Below are 14491 nucleotides of genomic sequence, written 5' to 3'. Positions count from 1 at the left end.
GCCTCAGCCTCCCAAGTAGCTGGGACTACAGGCACCTGCCACCACGCCTGGCTAATTTTTTTGTATTTTTAGTAGGGACGAGGTTTCACTACATTAACCAGGCTGCTGATCTCGAACCCCTGACCTCGTGATCCTCCCACCTTGGCCTCCCAAATTGCTGGGATTACAGGTGTGAGCCACTGCGCTTGGCCTCATACACATTTTTAAAAGCACATTAAAAGGCTCTATGTCCCATCACCAAGCAAATCTGGGTAGATTCGAGCATAAATATTCATTAGAACCTCCCTCCACCTCCTCTTAAAAATGCTCTATTGAAATGGAGATTTTGACTTTTAGAATAATGAAGAAAATAAAAAGGCTTTATTCTGAAAAATTAACAGATTAATAAAATAGCATTTCTCTTTTTATTAAGATGAGTTGTCTTTTTTTTTAAGTAAATTTCAATGTACTGTGCTTCTTCTTGTAAGAAAAGCATGTTATCTTTCAGAGTGGAATAGCTCCTTAATAATGTGTTATAATTTCTGCATTCTCTGTTAATCCCCAATTAAATGTAGCCAGAATTATTTTCATTTTGGTACTTAGTGTAAACTTTGAAGTTCTCCTTTGTCTTTGGTAAAAATGTAAGAGGCCTTAGATTCTGCTCCTTTAGTTAGGGACTTACTACACAAGCCATCTGACTACACGACCCAGCTCTCAGTTGTTTTCTGTCAAAAGAGGGAAACGATAAATGAGTTATCGTGAGAATTAATAAATCCCTATTAATGCAGTGTGCTTGAGTAATATTTTGCAAAGTCTGTTTTGAAGAGAGGGCCTGTATTCTTTCTAGATAAAACTAAAAACCTGGGAAAACAGAAATATGCTTTCAGAGTATTTCAGAAGAGGAACATTCAAAATAAGGTAAAATTTTGTTTTGTTGTTGTTTTTGTTGTGTCTTTATCACTGCTACTTTTTTCTGAATGGAACCCCACTCTTGGAAAATCCAGTTGCCTCCCAAGTGAATCAAGACAAATGAAGAGTGATGATTTGCTATTGCCCTCTGCCTCTCAGTGTCTACAAAATCTAGCTTCGGTTTGAACAAAACAGGTGCCCTGGTGTTTTCAGTTCTACATCTGCTGCAGAATCTAATTATAGCATTGATGCCCATTTAATCTGATTGCTTTCCATTGTGTCTTTGTCTATGCTCAGGGCCTTGTTTCTGAGTCATTTCACTAGCCAGTTGGTCTTTGCCACATTTCATTGAAAGAGTGTGATTTGGTTTCTCAATTCATTATATCTTATGGTTTTTTATGACTTGGAACTGTAATGTCACAGTAAGATTTCTTTTTTTTTCTAAGAATTTTTTAAAAAGACTTCTAAAATTTATATGAGAGAAAGTAAAGAGGTTTAGTTAGAATTAATCTATGACTCTCCCATAAAAAGTATCTGTAATTTATTGATACAAATTCCTTCACAAAAGCAAACAAAAGTTTACTTTAAATAAATTACACTTAATTATTAACTTTATTTTACCAAAACAGTAATAAAATGTGGTATAAACTATTGATAGACAACTGTTGTCTTTCCAACTGTCATATTCCTCCATCCCACTTCTTCCTTCCTGGCCAAGATGTCATTCAATGACAGAGTCTTAAAATGTCATGCATCATTTTCTTTAAATTTCTTTGCAGCTAGGTTATGGGGTTGTGAACCAATCCTGCAGAAAAGACCCAAAGGGAAGTCTGCCAGGGAGCTTCTGAGAAAAGTTTTCCTTCCTATTAAAAAGATATGTGGGAAGAAACTGTCCATCTTTTATGACAGATGATGTTATCTCTACATGTGATACCTAAACTACAGCTACACTCTTACATTCAAGAGGTTTAAATAAACCTAAGGTCCAAGACAATATTCTGAGGTTGAAGAGCTGAAATACAGAAAGGTATGAATCCTTCATAATATTACTAAGCTGTCAAACCAATCCTGAAAGCACTTTGCCACTTACTTTTGCTAAGCTTTTTAAATTGGGTATTCTATTATGTACAGCCAAAAGAATACAATAGAAAATCACCACATTAACTGATAGGAAATTTGATTATTTTTATGCAATGCAGAACTGTATCGGTACCACATAATATGTAACTAAAAACGTAAACTACATTTATTGAAATGGTGTCTATTCTCTTACCAAATTAAAGCAAACTTCTTGAATAACAATTATTTTTCTAATTTTGTACTAAAAATCACTTTTAAATGGATTCTAGTCCTAATGACATTTCTCCCCCTCAAACATGGTATTGATAATTCAGCTGAGGCTCTTTTTAGAGTGGTTTTAGTTTATTTATTTATTTGCTTATTTTTGGTTTTTACTTAGGGATGAGGTTAAGGGAGAGTTTCCACCATGTTAGACAGAACTCAGAATTGAAATATATTGACATCTGTTTTTTAAGATATTATATAATTGTATAGGCATACATCCAACAATGAAAACTATAAATTCCCCATGATAACCAGTTTTTTAAATGTGTCCTAACAGTCTGATTCATTTTGAGTATATAAAGAAGTCTTACCTTATTTTCCTCGCAACTCTTTTTTTCTTTTCTTTTTTGAGATGGAGGAGTTTCGCTCTTTCTACCCAGGCTGGAGTGCAATGGTACACTGCAACCTCCACCTCCCGGGTTCAAGTGATGCTCCTGCCTCAGCCTCCTGAGTAGCTGGGATTACAAGTGTGTGCCACTATGCTCGGCTAACTTTGTATTTTTAGTAGAGACAGAGTTTCACCATATTAGCCAGGCTGGTCTTAAACTCCTGACCTCAGGTGATCCGCCCGCCTCAGCCTCCCAAAGTGCTGGGATTACAGGCCTGAGCCAGTACCCTTATTTTTCTCACAACTCTTAACATATGTTTCTTAAAAGAAAAGCTTCATTTTAAAGTTCATACCAACAAAACAAGTGGATAATTTATAAGCCTGTCACCTACCCATGATTCACAATAACTGAGTTACCTGTTTTCTTGTAGCAAGGTCAAAATAGAGTTCTAATCTACCGTGGGTAATTTGGATGAAGAGATTGGCTTTAGGAAGAAGGTAAACAAGCACTTCACTTTGGCTGATAGCCTAGATAAATTTAATGTGTGAGTGGAGTCACAGAAATGGGATAGGGATTAATGGAGAAAAAGAAACATGAATTTCACATTAAAAAGATTAGGCAAATCCCAACCTTTATTATAAAATATCTGTGAGCTTACAAAGATGATTTATAATACTGGAAAAGCTTTAGTTATGCTTTGGCTAATGCTCCTGGGAGGCTGAGAAAACATAATCCAATTTCCTAGTGACGTACAAAAGAGACATACTTTAAAATAAATGCTATTTTAAACTGTAATCTTCGTGGACCTATTAGCATCTAACCACAACATAAGGATCAACAGAAATTGGTACACTGCCACTTTAAAAATGTGATATTTTTGTGTCACATATTTCACAGCCCATGGCAAGAAAAGCCAACTATGTTAAAGAATTGTTTCAACTGATGCGCACACCTTACCTTGGCTGATTCACCTTAGAGACGAACAAACAGAAACAAAGTGAAGTCACGAAGCAATATAACCTGTTAATTAAGCTTTTGGAGTGATCCAATTGCTATTCTCTGGGAAAACAAAGCTGTGGCTCTCACATACAATTTATGTTTTTGAAAGCATGTCCTTCCTTTTAGGCATTTTGTTTTTTTCAAAACTTTCGAGAAGATTCAGAAGTATTTTGTTCCAGGGTTAATTGTAGGAGCACACCAGAGCAATATGAAAGATATATTTACCTGTCTGACATCTCAGGCAGTCTTATTTACCTCTTAACCAGCAGAAGAGCAGGTTTCTTAGAGAATTTTTACATTGTGAATTATGCCTCCAGAAATGTGACTCACATCTCCTTTACTTTAGCCCAATCATCAAGCTATGAATGGTTTTCTGCTGCAGGCTACTCTGATTGTTTATTCCATTCTGACAGCCAGTTTTACAACTCAGTGTATTAAAGTAGCATCGAACCAGAGTCAAGCAATTTTGTTCTAGCCCCATTATTGGTGTGATGGACTATTCAGTATTCAACCTAATACAGAGTTTCATAAACAGCTTCTAAGGGCTAGAAATCTGCCATAGCTGAAGCTTGTTTTCATGGCTGATTTATCCAAAGACACTGCTTCACAACCAAAAAATCTCGGCAAGTAATCAAGATGTTGATCATCTCAAAGAAAACTTTATTATTTCTCAGCTTTTAGCATCCCTCTGACAACAGTCAGAGACCAGATGCCAATTTGGTAGTTTTGGAAAGAATCTTATGATATTACTGTTTAAATTTACTGAAAAAGCTCAGTGTGATTAATTAACTGACTCAAAGTAATGGTCTGTCTTTAAGGTAAGAGCATAAGATAAAGTAGGGTAAACATACATAGAATATTTAGTCATTCAATAAATATTGAGTATCTCCCTCTTTCGGGGTATTGTTCTAAACACTAGAGATACACAAGAAAGATATCGTCCCAGATTTTCTTTAAAATAATTCAGTGTGTGGGTGAGTGGGGGGGGTGAATTTGAAAGGTGTTAATGGATGAAATATGAGGGGCTTGTTTTGATGATTCTTACACATGAGTGGTGAGTACATGAAGGTTTGTTACTCATTAGTTTTACTTATCTTTAAAATACCCCATTAAAACATTTTAAATTAATAAAGACCGCAGAGGTCCAGAAATAACAAAAAGATAAAAGAAATACGCAGTCCCTGCTGTCATGGTGTTGACAGTCTCTCAGGGAGGGAAGATAGACATTCTGAAAGTATTGAAAGGAATTAAGAAACTATTCAATTCAATATCAGAGAACTGCAAATTAAAACTACAATGAACATCACTAGTCACTAGAAATTAATAACTGAAAATACCATGTGTAGGTGAGGACATGGAGTAATTATTAACCCTCAAACACCTCAGGTGGAAATGTGAACTAGTAAAACACTTTGGAAAACCACTTGGAAGTTTATTTAAAAGTTAAAAATACACCTACCAAATGACTCAACCATTTCACTGCTAGTTAATTACCCAAGAAAATGAAAACATGTCTGCAAATACTCATATTCAAACATCCATAGTAGCTATTTATAATAGCTAACGACTGGAAACAAGGCAAGTGCTCAACTCTTGAATGGATTAAACAAACTGTGGCATATCCATACAATGGAATTCCACTCATCAATAAAAAGGAATAAACTACTGATATTAAACTATGTGTGAATCTCAAAAGCATTATGATAAGGAAAAGGAAATGGTCATAAAAGACTACAGACTGTGTGTATCTGCTGTTTCTTTTTGTCCCATTCACATTTAGCATACATGATGCCCCATGAGCACAGAACTCAGGTAGACCCACAGTGCATGGGAATACAACACGACTGAAAGGATGTACAAGGTAAGTGCATAATCTGTACAGCTAAATACATGGGAAACTGACTGCCCTGAGAAGCCAGGCTTTCCGTTCAAACCACAGCTGCTTCAATAAAAGCAGGACTGACTGAGGAGCCCAATCACATCCTTTCTTACATTACTTCCTTGTATTATGTAGAAAATGATGACATAGAAAGAAAGGAAAAGTGGGGTAACCACTAGAAAGTGTTAGTGGGATGTGCACATACCAAGAAGTGAAATACAAACAGCTGAGTTGGTTTTGTGCAGCATTTTCACATATGCATATATAAAACACAACCTGTGTAATTTGGGTGATTTTGCATTTAAGATGAATGCTTTTATATTTATATTTAAAGTTGGCAGTGCCACAATATGAAGAAGAATGGTAAATTTTGTTCTAATAATTTAAATATTTAATGTTTAAACCTAGAACATTAAATAGCAAATAAAAATACTATGAGGCCGGGCGCGGTGGCTCACGCCTGTAATCCCAGCACTTTGGGAGGCCGAGGCAGGCGGATCAGGAGGTCAGGAGATTGAGACCATCCTGGCTAACACAGTGAAACCCCGTCTCTACTAAAAATACAAAAAAAAATTAGCCGGGCGAAGTGGCGGGCGCCTGTAGTCCCAGCTACTCGGGAGGCTGAGACAGGAGAATGGCGTGAACCCCGGGGGGCGGAGCCTGCAGTGAGCCGAGATTGCGCCACTGCACTCCAGCCTGGGTGACAGCGAGACTCTGTCTCAAAAAAAATAAATAAATAAATAAATAAAATAAAAATACTATGAAAAGTTGAAAGACACCAGAGAAGACACCAAGCTGTTGTGAGGATGAAATGAGTTCATACATGTAAAAGGTTTAGAAGACTGCCTGATAAATGTGCATTACTATTACCATTATTCTCGAGGTGTTTAGGTGTTCACAAAATAGTCCCACACTTTCTTTTGATGTTGTGTTTGTTCAGTGGACATTCATTTTTTTTTTCTTCTGCTCTTTAAATTTAACGATGTTGAGGTCATATCTAGGGCATCAAGAAGGCATGGCCATTAGCCAACCAGGATCGGGGAGACAGGTAATGGAACAGTATCTACACTGTCAGCATTCAACCTGCTCAGCCAGCAGACAGTGCCAACATCAGATGTTGAGATGGTGACAAATGTAGGGTCAACACTTGGCCATTCCCTCAGTTCTTCAGCTGTGGCCTGGACAGTCAGCCACAGGGTTTCATGACGAAGGGTCATGAATTCCTAACATGAGTAAAAACTGACAAAGGGGGATTGGATTAGGGACATTTAGTAGTCTAGTAGTTTCCAGGAAGCTGGCAATAGAAATGTCCTTCACCAAGTGAAACAGCTCTACTGACTAAACGGGATTCATTCATATGCTGTGGCCAACCACTGAATGGGAAGGACCACAATCTAGGAGGAATTTCTACATCAAGTATCAAATAACACCCTGAAAACAGGAATCTAGGATGAAGCCCAGTTAGGAGAATTGAGGGAAGGGGTGCTCAGGAATAAGGGGATTCCCAGTCATTACAACAGAAACAAGACTTCAGGGTCAGATCCACACCAGAGATAACTAAATGCTGGCCTCAGGAAGTGGTTCTTTAAGTATTTAAGTTTCCATTGTTCTTGGAATTGAGAAGGAAGATGAGCCCATACAGGAAGACCAGCTGATCCCAGAGTTTTGTATGATAGGGTATAGAGTATGGAAAAGAGGGGAAAGATGCTGGGATTTGGAAGCTATTTAGGCTTAACAGCTGAGTAATTTCTTGTTGCTATCAGTGAACTTACCTCTGACAGTATTACGCATCTCTCTCTACCAATCTACTAAGGTACTTTAAATTTGTTATCCACTAATGTACCAAAAACTGTATTTACCTATTTATTCTAATTGTGTGTAAAGTAAGAGTGAATAAGCTCTCTAAATGAGACCTCGAACAGTCCTCTTATGAATAAGTAATACACATTCCCAACTAGAACTTGTACTACTGCTTTGGCTGCTATGAAATCTTTTTAGTTTTCTTCAACATTGTATCATATATTTAAAATAACCAGTTGTGGGCTGGGCATGGTGGTTCATGCCTGTAATCCAAGCACTTTGGGAGGCCGAGGCGGGCGGATCACCTGAGGTCAGGAGTTTGAGACCAGCCTGGCCAACATGGCAAAACCCCATCTCTACTAAAAGTACAAAAATTAGCCAGGCGTGGTGGTGGGTGCCTGTAATCCCAGCTATTCAGGAGGCTGAGGCAGAAGAATCGCTTGAACCCAGGAGATGGAGGTTGCAGTGAGCCCAGATAGTGCCACTGCACTCCAGCCTGAGCAACAAGAGCGAGATTCTGTCTCAAAAAGAAAAAATAACAACAGCAACAACAAAAAAAAACTAGTTGTGATGGCAACGTAAGTGAGATGTTGACAACAATTCCACAGAAATGATTCTGCCTGACTCCATTCCCCTTTCTAATGGTAGCACTCTTTCCCTCTTACGAGTAATGGGAAGGTTTGATCTTACTGTCTCGGTCGGGTAGGTTTGCCGACAGAGTTCTCTTGTAGTCCCCTAGTTCCCAACTCTGCCCTGGATTACCCATCTGTAATGCCAGTAACTGCTGGAAACCTACGTTATAATGCACTCAGTAAGCTTAGAAGGCCATAGTGGTAGATCGAATACATCCACGAATTTTTTTTGCTGCTTCTCTCATTGAGAGGCATTGTTTAATTCCTCTGATCTTAAATCCATCGGACTTACTTGAGCAATGGAGTGTAGCATTTTAGAATTTCTAAGGTGAGGGTATAAAAGTTTTGCACTCACTCTTGGAGTCCTCAGCTGCTACGCAGAAACCCTGACCTCCCTGAGGCTGCCTTGCTGGAAAGACTAAATGAGAAGACCATGTGCAGCGGCCCTGAGACCACATAAGAGAGAGATATACATGGTCAGCTGCTCTACCCCTCAGCCATTTGAGCATCCCTGCAGAGGCCCTGCCCAATTAGCAGAGTTGCGAGTATAAAAATACGGTTGTTATTTTATGGCTTTAAGTTTTGGAGGTGGTTGGTATATAGCAAGACATAGCCACAACTGCCACTCTTCACTGGTGCCAGAGATTCATAGAATAAAAAAGCCTGCTTTGCTTTTATTAACTCATCATTTTAGTCTCGAGGCTATCACACTAGATATTTAGCCAAGTGCAAATTTTCCTACTAAAAGGTTAGGGCAATTTCAGGAGACACATATAACATAGATGGTGAAAGGTTGTACTTAAGTACTGAAAGAAAAGGCACCTAAGAATTGGGTCCTGCAAAAGAGGTCCCCTCCAGGGTTTCTTTGCATCTCATGCCCCTCAGGTACACACGTGCACTCCTCCAAGCATCTGTATCTTCTAGTCATCTGCCTAAATTCCCACCCACCTTCACAGAACACTCCACCTCTCCTGAATCCATTCCCCCTCCTTCTTTAACATAAATACCCAAGTCTGATGCTTCAAAGGAAATAGCAGCCCCAGGGTTTGACAGGATGTCAGTGAAGCAGGTGGATACCAAGTCTCATACATAGAAAGGTGAGGAGTAACAGCTCTGAGCCATTGTTAATGGGGAAGAAGGAAGCTCCTTGTTGGATTTTTTTTTTTTTTTGAGACACAGTCTTGTTCTGTCACCACGGCTGGAGTGCAGCGGCATGATCAGCGCTCACCGCAGCCTCGACTTCTCAAGCTCAAGTGATCCTCCTGCCTCAACACTTCTGAGTAGCTGGGACTAAAGGCATGCACAACTATGCCCAGCTAATATTTTTGAATTTTAGTAGAGATGAGGTCTCGCCATGTTGCCAGGCTGGTATCGAACTCCTGAGCTCAAGCAATCTACCTGCCTTGGCCTCCCAAAGTGCTGGGATTACAGGCATGAGCCACTGGGCCCAGCTGGATTTTATTTTTCAATATTTGCATCAGTATGTGATACAGTTGAGCAGATCACCGTAATTAAGTAACTTTTAAGTGAAATACATATCCAAGAAAATTCATTACTTTGCGGGGAATAGGGCATTCCGAACTAAGAATCATAATTGAGGCATTCAGACTTTAAGCAGGTAATGTAAATGAGTGAGATGGACTTGGTGTCATTAATAGGGAGAGACGGGAATCAGGGCAAAGCAGAATGAGCTTGCATGCTTTTGCAAAGGGCACAGTTGTTACATGCCTCCCAGCAAATGCTGTTTTGCAGGAATGCAGACAGTGTTGCTACATTTTTCTCTCTCTCTCTTCAGAAATCTAGATTCACATATGAAATGTCCAATTTTTAGAATGCGGAGGAGGTCGAAGAAAATATACCTATCCACTGAATTGGGGGCACCAGATGAAAAAAAAATTCGAGAAAGTAATGTTCTTAATTATCAAGACACCCTTACCTTCTCTTTCTGAGTCCTATAATTATATTGAGTAGCATTTAGTTTCCTTCTTCTTCAGCCTGAAGGTTCTACTTGAATAAATTAATTACATTAGCCTTTAATATTGACTCCTATTTTTTTCTTAGAGTGACTCCCAGATATGATTAATTCCTAAACTTTAACCATCTCCCTCTAGGGTGGAGAGAAGAATGTTTGCCAATTATTTTCTTTTTTATTTCTTTCTTTCAAGACGGAGTTTCGCTCTTGTTGCCCAGGCTGGAGTGCAATGGCACAATCTCGGCTCATTGCAACCTCTACATCCCAGGTTCAAGCAATTCTCCTGCCTCAGCCTCTTGAATAGCTGGGATTATAGGTGCCACCACCACACCCAGCTAATTTTTTGTATTTTTAGTACAGACAGGGTTTTACCATGTTGGCCAGGCCAGTCTTGAACTCCTGACCTCGGGTGATCCACCCACCTCTGCCTCCCAAAGGGTTGGGATTACAGGTGTGAGCCCCTGTGCCCAGCCCAATTATTTTCTTCACAAAAGTTTAAAAGTCTTAGAGACGTAACCTTCACTACTATGTTAATTCTGAAACTCTACCTCCTTTCATCCTTTCTTAAGCAATACTGTATTAATCAGGTATTCATTGGTCCCTGTACTAGGTGTTTCTCCTATAAGCAATGCCTGGTGAGATTTCAATAGAAAATAATTTAACTTGGGATTTTAAACAGAAAACAATTTAATGAGTATCTGGTGGGAAATTATAATTAATTAAAATAACCAAACAAAATTTATTATTTTTATTCTATAAGAAGTTAATAAATACTGCATTGAATTTCTACCACTTCTTCACCTTCTCCAACTCCCAATCCCTTCTGACAGTAATTCCTTACATTTGAATCACATAACGTTCCAAGATCTGCCAATATTTCAGAAGACTCCATGTTCTAGTCTAGAGAGTATACTTTAAATCTTTTCATTGCAACAATATAAAAAGGATGGGTCTGCAATAATTCATCACTCTTTATTCTCTATCAGTTGCAATGTCAATATATGTCCAGATGATAACCAAAATACTTTCAGCCATCTGGCTGAAGGTAGGCTCTGAAATCATTTGAACTGCTCTGATTCCTCAAGGTAACACTGCTTAACTCTTTAAGAGTGGCCAATGAGAGGTTGGAATCTGAGCTGGGAGCTGACGTACGCCTTGTGGTACTGAAACTTTTAAAACTTCAGGGTTCTCCTTAAGAAAAAGAATACACATGTACAGGCAAACTTATGTCCAAAGTGTTCTAAAAAGAGTGGACTTTTTTTCTTTTTTTTTTTGAGATGGAGTTGCCCAGGCTGGAGTGCTGTGGTGCGATCTCCGCCTACTGCAAGCTCCGCCTCCCGGGTTCACACCATTCTCCTGCCTCAACCTCCCATGTAGCTGGGACTACAGGCGCCCGCCACCACACCCGGCTAATTTTTTTTTTGTGTGTGTATTTTTAGTAGAGACGGGGTTTTACCGTGTTAGCCAGGATGGTCTTGATCTCCTGACCTCGTGATCCGCCCACCTCGGCCTCCCAAAGTGCTGGGATTACAGGCGTGAACCCTGCGCCCCGCTGAGTTTTTTTCCTTTATTGAGAATATGGTAAGAGGCACAATATTTCTTGTGATCGTTAACTTTAGGTGTCAACTTGACTGGATTGAGGGATGCCTAGATGTCTGGTTTTGTCTTTCTGGAGAACTCTGACTTAATATACCTCTCAGGTGGTGAAACCAGAAAATATGAGCCTGGGAGTTACTGGTAACTGGGCCCTCAGAGGTATTGAATGAATTCTTTAGAACTCAGTAAAGTCCACACATATAACCTGTTAAAAGACAGAAAGAAATGGTCTGTTGTGGATGTTCAGGCACCCATTCCGTAACCATTTCTTAAATGTTTCAGTTAAAAAAATGAGAAAGTATACACACTGACCTAGACTGTATAAATGGTACTTTATCTTACATAATGTATTAAAGAACTAAGAAAGTTCAGATAAAAAATACTGGTATATGAAGCAAAAAGGATGAAGAATGATAAAGATTATTCTAACATCAAAAAGAACATTCAAATAAGAGCAAAAAAACCATATCATACCCAAAGTATTAACTTCTGTTTTGAGGTCATACAAGTGAGGTGGCCCCAAAGCTCTCTCATCATTAGCTTTAGGATAAATCTCCCTCTACTTAGAAGCTCCATCCAATCTCCAACACGAGGTGACCTAAAATCATTCCAGCACAGAGAATGCTGGCCTTTTTTTTTTTTTTTAAAAAAAAAACTAGTTTCCTCTAGGTAGAATATGTGAGTTTGGTAAAATGTAATCACAACTTCCTTGTGCCTTATTTGAGAATAGAAAGATTCTTTCTCATCTATCAGACATACAGATACAGAGAGTAATCGAAGAGACTCCCTAACAAAGGCACTTTTTAAGAAGAGTTATAGATGTTATGCAGACTTAGGGCCAATATTCAGCAGATATTTGATAAAGGAGATTCTTTGTGTTGAATATCTGTTACTTCAATCTGTTCTCTTAAGGAAAAATCGTGTTAAATGTCAGTGAACAGGTTCTTAGACTTCCGTTGGACGATTTTTTTGCAAAGATCTTGGGTAAGACTTTTCTTCCGTCTCCTAGATTAGTTTTTCTCTTTTACTTCTCTGACAATATCCTCATTCATTCTCGTATTTGAGCTGCCCATCTACCATCTTTAGGAGACTTTCTATCTCTATCTATATTCCTGTTGTGGTAATACAGAATATGCCTTCTACAACTATTTTAATGTCTAGATGGAACCATTTTTTACTAGACCTCAGCTGCCTTTATTGCAAATCCATGTAAGTTTGGCCTACTTTTCAGTTTTTCTTCCTTAAAAATTTTTTTTTGCCACTTATTGCCCTAATGCGTTTAGTTCTATGACTCAAGGATGTTTTTATTTGTTATTTCCTATAGTCTATCCCCTCCGTGCTGTTTTTGATTCTCCCTGCAGTCTTTCCCTCTTTTTGCTGACATTTGCCCTCAAGCTGTACCTTTTATGTTTTTTTCTTTGGTTCTTTCTTCCAGTAGCCTTAATTCTTGGTAATAATGGGAAGAGATGTGGCCATTTAGCAATAGACCAACTTGCTCAAAGAGACCCTGGTTTCTAGACCCCTCTCTTTTTTCAGAGTCATTTTTTTCATTCACTTTAAAGCATCCTTTTGGTCACTGATGTTCTATTTTGAGATAGACATAAATGCCACTTTGGAAGTTTTTTGAAAGCTTTTCCTGACCATGCAACTTCTTTTAAATGTGTTTTAATTGAGACTAGCCAAAACCAAAATAGCTGTTGAACAAGGGAGCAGAGCGTTTCCAATGGAGCTAGGTAGCCCTTAGGCAAACTCAGGACTCTACTCTTGCTGGGAGGGTAGACATGCATGGCTATCAATTTGCCGCTCTATAGCTAGCATCACTCCTATAATTAGGAGATGAAGATTATCTTTCAATGTTATAGGAATAAACTGTTCACAGTGTATCTTTCTCTTCCATTCTCCATTGAGATAATTCATAGCCTATCTTCTATCTGAGCTCCATAACAGACACCAGAAACAAGATTATTACATAAAATTAAGAGTAAACTCTGTATTTGGTAAGGATTCCAAGAAAGATGGTGATAGTCTGTGGTGCTTCTCATTGGCAGGGACAGGTGGTAGTCATGGTGCAAAGTAGTGTTGGTAGTGTCAGATCACTATCTGTTAAGCATAATTGAATTGTCACTGATACTCAATTATACACTTATATTACATAATCAGAAATAAAACGTTGTAATTATTTTTTCTACCTTGCTTTGGCAAACTGAGATTTGCCAAAGTGGTGAATTTTTAAGAAGTTTTGAGAATTTACTAGTAGTGAATTAGTTACACTTTCAGATGAGCCAATTAGTATGCTTCCAATGACTGATTTGAATTGTAATTCATCTTATGCTCACATCCAATTACTTCTCACAGAAAGGGTTCAGAAAAGTTCCCAATACACCAAAGCAAAGCCTTGACTTCAGAAAATATGTATACTTTGTTAATTTTCAATTTTTTTCTTAATTGAATGGGGAAAAAAGTAAAGTTCAGTCATTCTGTTAAAAAGCATCATGTTTCTTCGAGCTAGAATGACATTAGAATGAAGGTAGTTTTAAAATTCCTTGTTCACAGCTAATATTTCCTCCCAAATTTTGAAATATCATCCCAAACTTTAAGAAAAAAAAAAACTAGGATAACTGTCCTCCTAGAGAGGCATACTGAGTTACCATAAAAGTGAGCTAGAATCTAGACCAGGTTACATTTCTGGGATATAGTAAAGATTTAGTATGAACCAGTCAGAGGTTATGTCAGAAAGCTGTGAGGAATGAATTGCAATTTATTGGTAGCTGAGAAAATGGGATTCAGGTCACAGCAATATACTATAGATTGGTTCAGAGGTCGACACTCTATTTAGTTCTGAATGACTACAGAAAAGTGAGGTAGAAAAATAAGAAAAAGAAAGGAGTATCAATAGGAGGTTTAGCTCGAGACCATTGAGAGGAGAAAGAAAAGGAGAACGTAGGAAAGAAGAAGCTATACAGATAATACTAGGATAAACCTACAGTATCATGGACTGATTCAGGTTCTTAGGAGCCAAGTTTATCTCTATTAGTTGTCCTCAGCATTCTGA

At 38.4% G+C, this 14491-nt stretch overlaps 1 long non-coding RNA gene across 8 annotated transcripts in view; it reads right to left on the bottom strand.

Annotated features, from left to right (window-relative positions):
* Positions 1-14491, bottom strand: part of LOC129488391 (uncharacterized) — a 204955-nt gene that overhangs the window by 116301 nt on the left and 74163 nt on the right. The window lies entirely within an intron of this gene.

This window comes from Symphalangus syndactylus, chromosome 8, assembly GCF_028878055.3.
Source record: "Symphalangus syndactylus isolate Jambi chromosome 8, NHGRI_mSymSyn1-v2.1_pri, whole genome shotgun sequence".
NCBI lineage: Eukaryota > Metazoa > Chordata > Mammalia > Primates > Hylobatidae > Symphalangus > Symphalangus syndactylus.
The sequence above is the reverse complement of the archived record's forward strand: the minus strand, read 5'-3'. Positions and strand labels throughout refer to the sequence as shown.